At 32.3% G+C, this 12,677-nt stretch overlaps 1 protein-coding gene across 14 annotated transcripts in view; it reads right to left on the reverse strand.

Moving 5' to 3' along the window:
* Positions 1–12,677, reverse strand: part of Foxp (forkhead box transcription factor P) — a 292,578-nt gene that overhangs the window by 265,693 nt on the left and 14,208 nt on the right. The window lies entirely within an intron of this gene.

The raw sequence follows: 12,677 nt of genomic DNA on the forward strand, positions 1-12,677 counted from the left end.
AGATCGAACCGCAAAGTCGAGGAACTCTTTAGTGCATCTGTTCGCCTGCTCGTGGCGGCCACCGACTTGTTCTCTCGACTCGTTCCAACGGGATGACAGGTAGAGGAGCTTGGGGACGGGTCTGACGTTTTCTCTCTTTCGCACGTTGCGACAGCCTGATAATATCACAGTGTTATTTTACGTATAACTTCACGCGCGAACGCCCGATAAATTCGCCCGATCGATTTTCCACGGCTTTGCACCTCGCAGCGAGTTAATTGGCCAGTAATCCAGTAAATAACGAAGCAGCCGGTGATAAATCCGAGCTGGATGGCTCCTTAAGGTGCCTAAAATCCTGTTATCAACGTCATCGTAACCTGTTCGCTCTAACAGTTGATTTATGCATGAGCAGTTTCTAGAAGTGCGCACAACAGTTGTCAACATGTGATGATGTTATCAAACATAATATTATTAACAATATGCCGCAAATATAAATTGCAGTCTCAAATTTGCACTGATAATATACCGATTAAATTAGTGACAAGTACTGCAGTATATCTACTTGTTTCATACGTAATTATTCTTACATAAATATACGAGATGAAATGAATCTGTGATCTTGAAATAATACGATACGATATTCTCGTACATAATGTAACATGTAAAAAACTTACAAGCTACACACTTTTCATTTAAAGAAAGATGACAGTCTATATTTTTTAAGATCCACATATAAATGTTATCAAACGTTTCTGATATATTTATAACATGTCGCGTTTTTAAATCCATCAATCATAATTTTTATCTTTTTACGGTGCTTTTAGTCGTCATGTAATAAAGATCCTTGAATACTTGTTCGATTTTATCGCGCATCATTTTCAATCATTTGCATAACGCATACTTTTCATTTTACATGCCATTTTATGAGAAAACACGGCAATCGCGAAAACAATTAACGCCATGTGGAATTTTCAGCAATTTGGAGCGCAAAATACTACCTATCGTGTTGGAGAATAATTGATAATCAAATTATCAAAATAAAAAGAATCTCGCGGAAATATTTCATAATTATGCGTGATATAAAATCAGTTATCAAACTATTCAGCGCGTTGTATTTGTTTTCGTATTTACATTGCCAATAATACAACATAGATAATAAAATATATTTTGCTAAAAATATGTATTAATAATAATAATAAAAATATTTTTTCAATAAAAAATTACGAGCTCCTGTTATACATGTAAGTTGGAGTTTTTAATTATTATAATTTGTTAATAATAATATTGTGTTAATAATAATATGAGATATTTTACAGCATGTCCTAAAATCACTGAATACCTTTTAATAGACGTATTCTTTGACCACGTTGAAGATTAACGATTTTTCCTGAGCGAAAATGTTGAGGTATCAATAATTTTTGAGTTATAAGCGATTGAAAAAAAAAGGTTTTTCACAAACTAAACTTTGTGGAGTTAAAAGATTAACACAATTATCTTTTTCAGTTAATTTCAGGTGGAATTTACTTTAATAAAATTTTAATTTGAGACTTAGTTACAAAGATATTATATAATGGCAAAAATTGAAAGTTTGCAAAAAATTGATGACCTCTCTCGACATTTTCGCTAAGAAAAAATTAAAACCATTCTTAAAAAAGTCCACTTAAAAAAAAAACCATTTACGATGGATTCAAGATCCTGCATAATAAATAAAGAATTTGAAGAACTGTGATAATTTAAAATCATTATACGAATATACAATAAATATATTCATAGAATTATTTAAAAATACTTTGGATTCTCTTTCTCTCTAATCTATATTTATATTTAAATGTAACCTGTCAAAATTCCCTTAAAATAATGAAATATATTTTGAAATATATTTTGTTAAAAAGTAAGAATTTGTACATCTAAACTGTACGCTTGAACATTGTATCTTTGATAATACTGTCTCTTTATATGATCGATACTGGTCGCATTGCCGTGCCAATATCGAATTCATGCTCATGGATAGAGTGTCTCTCGTTCCAATACGGTCCGGTAACGCTTAACTTTGCCTCGTTGTTTTATTCGTTGCGAAGCCGGGCTGATGAGGGAACGACACTCGACGCCGATTCATCCGCGGCTCAGTCACAAGATGTGATCAGCACCAGTATCATCGGGGAAAAATAATTACAATCGGCCGTCTAGTAAGCGCGCCATCCTCTCCGATCATCCACCCTACATACATACATTCAGCCCATCGCTTCGCGACACCACTTCACCACGTGTTTGCGGTTCGCCGACCCTGTACAAAATCCTAGCCATCATTATTATACTCTTGGTGCTCTTTATTATTACTTTCGCGTAACGTAACGATGTGTCGCCAAAAGCGAACTGCGGACAACAACAGCGACTAACGATGATATATCTGTCATTATTATATTCATATTATATATATTATCGCGTTTTGCGATAAATAGATACTCGAAACATATCGATATAATAATGTATGAATATTAAAATTATATGCGAAATGCTTTAAGCAATTAAGATTTGGATATATTTTAATTTTTAATTCTTTTTATATCAATCCGTGATAATTTTATGATGGAAATAAGTATCAAGATAAGTATCAAAATTGTAATATCTTTTAGACAAGTTTAATCTTTTTATTGCATTTCATTGATTCGAATATAGATGGAACGTGATATCGCAGTCCATAAAATTTATATGGATTGCAGAGTCGCGTTTTATTTAATTACGCATGTTAATGAAGGGACTTTAAGAAAACAGTGGATTTGAGATCATCAGGAAGCCTACTTAATATTCTCCCTTCGCAGACACACGCTTTAAGAAAATTGTACTATAATAATATCTGAAGATGCATAAGACGCTTGATCAAAAGACGGGCATCTAAATGAGGGGCTAATGAATTCTTCACATGTTAAATTAAACTATGTTTTGATTAACAGACAACAAAATTCCTCAAATATTAAATCAAAATTTTATATAATTAATTTATGTGGATATTACTCACTCGCTCTTAAGTAGGTTAATTCTCCGAATTTGTGTTACTCATAAATCATATTTAAAATTAACTGTACATAAATTCTGGTTAATGGTGTGAAGTTCAAAACTAAGATATGTGTGACACTAACAAAATTTATTCCTAACTTTAAATATAGATTATTACAGAAAACAAACTTTTCTTCTTACACTGAAAAATATATCTGCTACAATTATTATAGTATATTGTTTATTTTATATAAAATTGTTAAAAAATTCCTTCAATAATTATGTTGTATCAAGTAAAACAAGACAAAAAAAAAACCTTTAAAAAGTTTTCAAGTAAGAATAAAAATAAAAGCTATATGTAAGAAAAAATTCTATTATTTAGGAATTTTTAGAAATAATACAAAGCGTTTAAAATTTACTGTTTAACACACAGTATTTCTAATTTACTTTTATTTTATCATTTATCATGCTTGCATTATAAATCCACAAGAATGGAATAAAGTTTGATTAAAAAAAATGCTTGAGATAAATCTATGATAAAATCAATAAAAAAAAAAAATAGAATAATATATCTAGCATAAAATCACCGTTAATCTGACGACATAACGAGCTGAAAAGCCCGAGTGTTCGCCTAGCGGCGGCGTGTTTATCCGATCGCGAATGCGAAAAACGCGTTGGAGCGAATCTATTCACCCGTTGTCGCGCTTGTACGTGTTTCGCGCCTTCACACGCTCCGCACGCCGAGATCGTTAACCCTAATGGCATTCCCAGGGAGTTGCGTAGAGACTTTAGGACGCGCGCCATTTTCCGCGCGCGGGAAGCTCTTCTTCGTCGAGTTTATCAGCGCGATCTTTCCCGTGCGCAAGTCGCGTCGGTCCACGACTCTCGCAAGGCGACTTTTTAGAAGCGACTCTTTCGAACTTTTAACGCTCCTTACATTTGCATACGCATCTTCCGGTGATAAAGAATGCGCGGGAATACGAAACGAGTCGCACCTTGCGCATGTGCATAACTGCCTGAATATATGGTCTATTCTAGATACATAACTATTAATACATACTAATATCTATGCGCGCACGCGTGAGCCAGGACTAGGTTCTTGGCCGACGTTGACCACTTCTACCTCTCATCAATGGCGCATTCAGACACACGCATACGCGAATTTATCAACGGGAATGAGCCACTGCCAGCCTGCTGTTCGTAGTTGTCGTGCCGAGTTCTCAACGTGCTCCGTTCACGCATTCGCGATACCGTACGCGCCGCAGAAAAATCATCGTATGCCGATGTAAATTAGCCACTGCGACTAAACATAGATAGATGAACGCGTGAATTTCCGGAATCCATCGGTCGGATTTCGAGAACAGCCATTATTACTTCGAGAAGTATTTGTATCGAGATAAGCTTATGTAATGCGGAATTAAATGTTGCTAATCTGTTCATAAATAGACAGATAATTTTTAATACGTTCAAGTCAGAAATATAATTGATTACTTTACCTATAACTAGAATAATTGTATGAAATATTTTTCTTTAATTGTAGCCGACTGCTACAATCCGTAAACATACAATAATAATCGAAATTTTAATTTCAGTAATTATATCAAATATTGTGGCACATGATCGACTTCATTATTGATCTTAAAATTAAAACGGAAATGCGACTTTGATGAAGATAATAATAATTTTATTGGAAACTATATCTAACATTATTACGTAAATGCATTATTGCATTAAATAGGATTTGCATACATCTAACTTTGAACATTTAATAATTCTTAAATTCGTTCTATTTCAACTTATCATAATTGCAGACGTAAATCTTGACATTTATATTACAGTTTGTAATATTTATCTCGTTGTTCTTAATTCAAAGATTAACTTGAAGCAAAATCTGAGAATGCGTGATACGTCTATAAAAATACACAAGTATTGATATACATATTGTTTAATGGAAAATAAAAAAATTTAATACCAGTCAAAATGTAATATGTAACGTAAAAGTGAAATGCATACTTGCCGAATCGATATTTCTTACAAACGTGAGACAGTAAGGCGCTATTTGGAGCATTAGTATACTCGTTATGCACATAATGATTCATATTTTAATTTGCTCTCGTCATTAATTTCCAGATAGCAGACAAGTCTGCGATTATTATAACCACGTGATAATATGCTCTGTATGAATTATCTTATCTAAATGCATGTACTTCGCACGATAATGACGTTGTTAAATTGCATGATTTCACAAAGACGAAGAAAAAATTTCTAATTTACTACTTTCCCAATCATGATTTAACACTTCTTTAAATCTAGCAGTTTCATATTATTAATAAAATACGTTCGATAGATGCAATAAAGCAACGTGCAATGAATTGTTTTAAAAACACCATAAATTATAAACCAAAGGCTGTAGTGAAAGAGGGAAGTTTCAAGATAACTTGCGACCTAGCAAATTTTTCATTATCTCGTGCCATAATCTATTTACGGAAAAGATTTAGAGCCAGGACGTGCGACCCAGGCAGTCCGAATTCATTATTCCTTTAAAAATATTAACTTCGCCAAGTCTGCCATTTTCTGGCAGAAAAACAAACCTATGCAAAGAAGTGATAAAAGTTTTGTATCGATAAAACTTGTGAGTCAGACTCATATATTTTTTTCGAGCTTCTGCACAAATTTTCTTATTTTTATTTCTATTAAATAACATATGTTATTATATATGTGTGTGTGTGTGTATGAATAATTATCTCCTCTCATAATTATTTTCAATTTATATAATTAAATGTCAATATACGCTCGCGGTAAAACATCTTTGACTTTTTGATAGTTTGCAACGTAATACGAAATATAAATGTTTCACGTCACCTAGATTTCAAAATTGTCGAAATTTAAATATTTACTTTATATAAGAAATTTATTCCGAAGAAACTTATAAAAACAATCGATATATCATCGAGGTTGAAATTTTTTAAACTACAAAATTTATGTAGCTGCCTTGAGTATTGGGTTAATGTAATATTATTTTAAATTATTTCTCTGAAAATTTATTCGCGAAATGTTAATACTAAATTTTTAGATTTTTATAATTCAAAAAAAGAAAGTATCTTTATAAAGTATCTGTTCTGTTAAAGAAAAGGCGACTGTAAAGTGAAAAAGATTGCACATTTTTGGCACGTACTATTCCAAGATAATCTTATTTAATTAACGAAAATCATGATTAATGTCTATCTTTTAAAACACATTGATTAAATCTCGTTTGCATTCGATGAAGTCATCAACAGTTATTTTCTTCTTTGATACATTATAAATTCATAAGCATGTTATGTAGAATTATAAATATTTCAGTGACAATTCTTTGAAAGCTTCCTGTCCGGAGAGGAATAATTAACTGATCAAATAATTGCCGTTGCACTATATTTCCAAGTAATAATTCAAGCGCAATACATATTTGCAGCTGTGAGTCGCTACGCTTGTCGCAATTAAATTTATGCCATTCTAAGAATAAGTGTCGTGAAAATAGAGTTCTGTTCTGTTGTCATTGCTTTGTTCGATGTATTTCGCACTAGTAATCAGATTTAAGTCAAATCGAATTTGCCGCTGTGCGACGAAAGACTTGTAAATTATTGAGAAGTATTCCGTTCGCATTATTTGTTTATAATTATTTATTAATTTTTGTGATGCTAATTTAAAGTAAAGCTTGTTTATCTATTATTATTTCAGTAAAGTACTGTATTAATTTAATTTCTTGGCAGAAATATTATTTGCCAAATTTTCAGGTGTAATTTAAATTTTTTCACTTATCTCTTTTTACCTTTTTTAAGTTTTTCCTTTTTCAAATATAACATCTAGTTTTATTATAAAATTAAATTTTATTCCTAAAATTATATCTCTTTTTCATTAAATATCGCTATTTAATTCATAGTTTAAAATATGTAATTATTAACTTTTTTATGTTTTACCAGCTTCTCAATATATACAAGAATACATTAAAATGTAACTGTACGACTTTAAGAAGCACGATAGTGCATATAACGAGTCTACACACGTAGATTAAGGCATTTATTAATGCAAATTTAAATAGCATGGTCGCGTAAATAAATAATGACAAGGAAAAAGACGATTACATATACCGGTTTTCAATAAAATTCTCGCAATTGCGGAAGTTGAAACTACTTGAAAGCAAAACAAAATATATTAAAGCCGCTAAGAATGGAGCGTAGACAGTAAATCTGTCTCGTTTGGCACATTCGTATCTATTTCCTCGAGTGAATAATTTACTTATCAATTATTAAGCGCGGGCTACGTAACATACCAAGATTTATATCCATGATCATCGAGCGCTATCTTTTCGCGGTTCTATTACACAAAGTAAATTACATATTTTTATATTTCAATGCAAACCATTGGAATTATTATCGAGAGTAGTAACGTAAATAAATCTTTTTTACATTTTTATATTTTTATATAATTTATATTATATATTTTTCTATTTTATTTAGCAAGAGAATATTGATATAATGCTAGTTATAATCAAACAATAAATACGTAAATTCAGAAATCTATTTCGGCAACATTCTTACGAATTATCCTTAACGAACTGAATACGATAATAAATTTGTCAACAAAGGGACAGTTCGTATATTCCGCGCGGAGTGCAAAGAGCAACTATTCCCGTAAACGCGGAGTGAGGAGCGCGAATAAGAGAAAGAGAAAATGCAGCGCATGGCAATGCCATTGCACTATTTGTGTGTGCAAGCCGTTCGTCCGACTTCCTGAAATAGGAGCAAAATGGAAGAAAGTCGACGAGCAAACGCGAGGCGAGGCGCGGCGCGGATCAGATCAGCTCAGCTCAGCTCGGCTCGGCTCGGCTCGGCTCAAAACCGCTCGGCCGGGACTCGAGTATATCGACGTCGCACACACAACCGAGCGGTAAATCCATCGTGCCGTTCGGTATGTAAATCGCTTATCGCTCCTAGTGGACCACTCGGTATAATTAGGTAGGTAGGTAGGTAGCTGTGGGGTAAGTAAGTATAGGTAGATAGAGGAATGGCATCATGCGCGCCGGACATGTATCTGCACGTCTAATGGCGAGGAGGACGAGAACGAGGCAGTCTCGCGGAATTAGGCTCTTCCGTTGTTTCTATTACAAAATAGATGGCACGATATTGCGAGTCAACGTCGTCGCGCGGCTAATCTCCGTTTTTTCCACCGGAAGGCAGCGTAATCGCGCGAACAAGCTCCACGATTCGTGAAAACGATCGCAGGCGAAAAAAACGTAAAATGAAGGAGCTGCTTGATATAATTACAGTTCTCTGAATTATTCTATCATTTTCACATTCGTCGTCATTTAGTGCTCGTACGATTTTTTTAAGAGATTTCTTACAGAAATCAATTTACCGTAAATTTATCATATAAAAAATTTTTTTAATGCCATATGTAGAAATTAATATATAGTTTCTACCTATTATAATAATACAAAATTATTATGCAACATGGTGCATTAATTATAAAATTTATTATAATTTATTGAGTCATATATATGTATAAAATCTTACGAGTTCTAAATATAAATTAAATCTTTACAATAAAAATATAATATAATCGTCTCTATATATTCGTATTAAACTTATAATATTGCCCTCACATGGCAAGATGCCATAAGATTCAAGTTCTTATAAATTATTATATAAACGATTTAACAGGAAAAGTACGTTTCGATGAAACACACGTATTCGGAAAATACGCCGAGATGGCAATCTATTTATCGTCACCTTTGTTAGATTTTCCTAGTGTTACAAAATAGAATTATATAATATTGTTAAATTTTCCATCAATAACAATTTTTGTTTTCCTTGTATTTGCTTATCAGCTTTCTGCAAAGTATCCGCAATTCTGTCTTTAGCGCCCACGTAATAGTAACAATTATGTGACTCGGATTGAAGTTAAACAAGTCAATGTCAACGCAACTAATTTACCTCCACATGATCCATCGAAATTACAATTTGATATAAATCTGTTTTTTCTTTTTTATGATTACATTTTGTTAGCTCTCCATAACGTCTCACGCGATCATCTTGTCATCCACTGATTGTTTTTGCAACGTAAATTGTATTTGTAGAACAATTGTAACTAAATTGTCGGATGTTGTTAGTATTGAATCATAACATGACGATAAGTTTCGAATTTAATAAAGCTTGGAATTTATTTCAAAACAAGTCATAAATTGATACGATAGCGCGCGCGTTTTTATTTATTAATTTTAACATAATCTTACCGTATAGGCAAGTAAAATTAAAATTTTTTAAAAATTTGTATCAAGAATTGTGTTTATATAATAATTTTTCAATTACAATTAAATAGTCAAAATTGTATCGTAAAATAAAAATGTCATTTGATACATATTACGTGAAAAAATATGACTCATTATAATTCCATCTAGTAAAACGTATATATGTATATCATAAGCTTAATAAAAAATGTATAATAACACAACGAGTTTCACATTGTCACACTAACGATTATAAATGCGTGTGCAGTGATAAGTACATTTTCTATTCAACGTAACTAGGTCAGAATAGCAGACAAAGAAAAGGATAAATTCTTGGAGCTGTGAGTAAAAAAAAAAGCTTGATGAAAGGACGCAAACTTGACTAAATTTACTAGATGTGTATATACTTTGAAAAGTATCAGATGCATGTGTGCGAAGAGGAATGGGGCGCGAGAGAAAAGACAGAAGAAAAAGGAGGGAGTGTGCACTTACGTGTTGAGTGCACGCTCACCTAGTTTTACACTAGCGTTTCTACTTCGCTCGTATTTTGCTTCGATTCCAAATTTAAGAATATTGTGAAAGATATTTGCAACAAACGACGATTAAATTGTGTCTTCCAGTAGCGTACATTTTCATATTTGAAAAAAAATATTCTTCTATTTTAAAACAAGAGGATGCGAGAAAAAAAAAATAAAATATTTCCACTATAAAATATTTCCATATAACAACATATTTCTAATAATCTAGAGCACTATTCTTTTCCTCAACACAATTAGCTGTTTTAATATTAAATTATTCATTAAAATATCCGTAAACTAGTGATGACAATTAAGCGATAACTTATATGCAACTAATGACAATTATAACGTTAGCCTAAAATTCTCAGTGGATCCTCAAGTCAATTGTAATTAGTAATTGTTCACTTGCATACGTTAATCCGTGTGTCACACGGACATAGTTAATGACACCGGGTGAGTGCAACGAATGTCATCCTCCGCAGCCCCATGCGCTCGCCGCCGTTCCGCGATGCAGGCCGGTCACGTGACCGACAGGAAGTTACCAATCGTCTTGCACGATTATCCCGATGCCCCTGCCCGCGTGTCGTACATCATACGTGTGCTCGTGCGTGTGCGTCAACGCTGACATCAGGGACGGCGTTAAGTAGGATTCACAAGCGAAGCAACTATATCGCGCTTACGTGTGCTCCTCAATGCGAACGTACATGTGTACCCGCGCGGATTTATATGCACGCGTGTATATAGCATTGTTCAGTAACATCAGAACATCTCGAGCAAATCAGACGCGATTGAAGGAGATGACCAGATTAATTCGGTGGACCGTCTTGATTATGATGATCTATTATTGATCGATAAGCGACGACTATCGTTGTAATGCGATATGTAGATTAATGAAATTTATAATTATATGATATAATTAACGGCTATGTGTGTGTCCTTATTACAATTTCTATCGAGAATTATTAAAAATTGTAATAAGAAAAAAAAAAAAAATAAAAATTTAGGAATTTGTAATTTCTTATCTCCAAGATGATAATTCATCTTTATTATTTGACCATTACTGTCAAGTAGTAGAGAGAACATATCAAGTTTTCCGTTTCAATAAATTTTTTATACATAAACGTTTGCAAGTATGTGATAATTTACATATCTATATAAGGATGTCGCAGTAAATCATGAAATTGCATCAACCACATCGTAGAAAATTAATCGTATTTTGCGTGTTTCGCATTTCGCAAATAATGCAAATACAATTTTACATTACGACACTTACAAATGAAATACTCAGGGACTCGACAATCAATTCTGAACGACGCTGTACGCACTCGCACGCACGCATTGAGGCATCGCGTCCAGTAAACCGCGCTACACATTATCATAAATGCCCGAGCCGGGCCCGTCCCACGCGTAAATCTGTTTCGCAAATTACGAGAGTGGGATTATGTCATCTTTCCCCTCTCACTCGTCCCGCGCGACTGCTATGCACTCCTCCACGATGCGTTCGCCTCGTTTCCACGGAGCGAATCGCGCGATCAGATCGCGCTCATTCTTTCCTTTGCCCTTCTCCTCACGACGCGCAACGGCCGGAATAACGTTTCCGGATACTCCGCACTATATTCGCGAACAAAATACATTAACCTTTATAAAAAATTCTCTTAACGTTACAATTATGATAACTGACAATTATATGAATAATTTGTTTCTGTTTTTTTTTTTTTTTTTTTCAATAGCGCATAAAGTTGCAAGCGCGCAATATCTTTTATGAATATTGTCGTAAGTTTTATTTTGTACTTTATACATATCAACTATGCCTTGTAATTTAAAAAAATTCAAAAAATACAAAAGGAAAGTTTGTAGCAATTATATGTTGATAATTAATAATATTATTAATAATATAATTTTGCATAATAATTTGATTACAAAAACGATTTCATAATAAATCACGTAGACAAGATTTGCACTTGCAAATTTAGTATTTTAAAAGATATAAAAAATATATAATTTTTTTTTTCTCGTGAAATGTAACGCAACTGAAAGTAAATCAGTATAGGCTGCAAATGATTCTAGCACGAGTTCTTGAACCAAACAGAAATGAGTCAAGTAAATATATGCTCGGTGGTATGATAGGCATATGGAGGATACTTATCTCGGACAAAACAATGTTGTGCAAACAATAACGAGCACAGATAAGAGTGCAATTCAAGAAGTAAAACAGCGACTTCTTTTTCTGCAAATTTACAGGAATTATTTTTCGTCGACTATATTTTTTAATTCCGTTATTAACACAAAATAACAATAATAGTTTAGATCAATTGATTGAGAAATATATACATATATGTTCACATACATATATATATATATATATATATATACATATATATATGTGTATATATTTATTATACATATAGATATATATAATGTAAATTTTAAATATATTCTTTCTCTCTCTCTCTCTCTCTCTCTCTCTCTCTCTCTCTTTCTCTCTCTCTCTATAAATTTTTTTGCAAGTTTTTCATTCAACAGAAATTCTATTAAAAATAATAGGTCACTATTATATAAAGTTGAAATTATAATAAATGTTAAACTATTTAATAATAATTTTATGTGTATTAAACTATTTAATTATAATTTTAATAATAATATTGTTCTACAAAAATTCTCAAAAAAGCCATTTTTTCAAAAACACTCCAAACTATATATAATAAACTATAATTTTTCATTTATTATTAAAAAGATTGGAAAAAAAGCAAATAAAAATTCAACAAAAAATTTTTCATTAACAAAGACGCAACAGTTTCTCAAGTATAAAATCTTGTTTATAAATATTAACAATATTATATATTATAATTAAGAATTTTTTCGTACGAAAGAATGCCCTGCTGTTTTATCAAATCAAGACGGCAATTTTGAATAAATTTATG

This window comes from Anoplolepis gracilipes, chromosome 1 (assembly GCF_047496725.1).
Source record: "Anoplolepis gracilipes chromosome 1, ASM4749672v1, whole genome shotgun sequence".
Classification (NCBI taxonomy): Eukaryota; Metazoa; Arthropoda; class Insecta; order Hymenoptera; family Formicidae; genus Anoplolepis; species Anoplolepis gracilipes.